Genomic DNA, 1,845 nt, shown 5'->3' with positions numbered 1-1,845 from the left:
TCAGGAATTGTAGCTGCTTCAGTATTTGATCTTCATATATCTTGCTTTTGCAATATCTTGTTTTAACATCTGAAAATGGAATACTTTAACAATATAATCTTCCTGACTTTCTGCAACTGATTTTTGTTGTAGTCCAAAATTATATGTTTGTGTTTATTGCCTTTTTTAGTGTGTTGATATTTTAAAGGGGAACAGGGGAACGTGTTGCACTCTTGCTTTTGTTAGAGCACTATATTTTTATTGTTAACCATGCTATGGTCGAAACTCCTTTTTATTCTGCTCATATGACATTCCTCATCTTTTGTTTTCTGTCCGATGCCTCCTGTATGTAGAGTAGAAATATTCTTAATTTAGTGTTTCTTGAACATGGCCAGGGCAATGGATAAAATCTACTTTGGATAGTTGACAGAGGGAGTACATTCTAAGTTGACTTTTTTCCTACGGATTTGCTTATCGTGACGATGCTTGCAAGGATGCAGAGGGAGCGGATCATTTGGGGAGATAGGGTGCCACTGTTTGGTGTTTTTATGCATTTTGGTTTGCTTGTAACTGTGTTTGCACTAGCTAGGAGTAAGTGACTTGTAAGAAGTGTAGGTGTTTTAATTGAAGGCATGAAAAGCCATGACAATATGTATGCTCTTACAGGATGTGCTCTAATGCCGCTGGTTTATTATAAATCTTGGATTAGTAATGATGTGTAATGCTGCTAGTTTATTGCAAATATGTGTTTGTTTTAGTTGGAATTGTATGCATAGAATGGAATTGGTGGATTTTTTTTAATTCCTAATTAGTTAGTAGTAGCGTGGGAAAACACCAGACGCGCTACTACTACTTCATTAGTAGTAGCGTGGGTTTGCATCTAGGCTAGTACTAACTTTTTAGTAGTAGCGTGGGAAAAAACCTGAGGCGCTACTACTATTGCATTACTAGTAGCGCGGGTTGCACCCGCGCTACTACTAAAATGTTACTAGTAGCTTGGGTTTCACCCGCGCTACTACTAACTATTAGTTGTAGCGCGATACTAGTAGCGCGACTACCCGCGCTGCTAGTAGCCATTTTACCCGGGCTGCTAGTAGCTTTTTTCCTAGTAGTGAATATGGAGATGTTTACTAAGGATGTTTTGTTATACATGTCATGCTCTATCCATTAATATCCCTCGTTGCATTTATAGCCTGCTGTAACTTGTTGTTATCTTGCTCCAAACTTGCTAAATAATGTTGCTGTCAGTCTGATAACATTAAGTTCAGTTTTGCCATGTGTTTTGCTAGTGATACATGCACCCTCTGAACTTGCTCTTGCCATGTTTAGCTTCCTAAATATGACGTCTTACGGTTGGTCACCTTCCATGCCATGTATTTCTCTGTGGTGAGTGGTACAAGCTCACCAACATGCCTACCTATTGTTGTTCCTGCGATGTCTGAATCTGTCATATCATTTGCCATGTTTGCATGGATGATTCCATCTTTTCTGGTGATCTTTAGAATTGGTTCAGTAAGGGAGTTTTGTTCTTTGCCTTTATTACTAGCATGCCATGCCTTTTTTTCTATGTTAAGTTCCTGTAGCATGATGTTTGATAGCTCTAAACATTGCAAACTGATGTTATTTCTGCCAAGTCTGTAAACTGTTTTCTGGAGATAGCTCAGTGTTCATGTTTTGTCATGCTTTACCTGTACTTCATGCCCATGCCTTTTGTTCTTATGTTAAGGTGCTATAGCGTATTGTTTTGATGCTCGCTAGATGCCTAGTTGCTGTTTTGGACAGCTTGTCCTTTGAACTTGTATAGAGTGTATGTGTTGATCCGTTGCTCCGTTTTGAGTGTGCTCTATATGGAACTTGCTTGATTTT

This window comes from Triticum aestivum, chromosome 1B, assembly GCF_018294505.1.
Source record: "Triticum aestivum cultivar Chinese Spring chromosome 1B, IWGSC CS RefSeq v2.1, whole genome shotgun sequence".
Lineage (NCBI taxonomy): Eukaryota > Viridiplantae > Streptophyta > Magnoliopsida > Poales > Poaceae > Triticum > Triticum aestivum.
Note: the sequence above shows the minus strand (reverse complement) of the source record.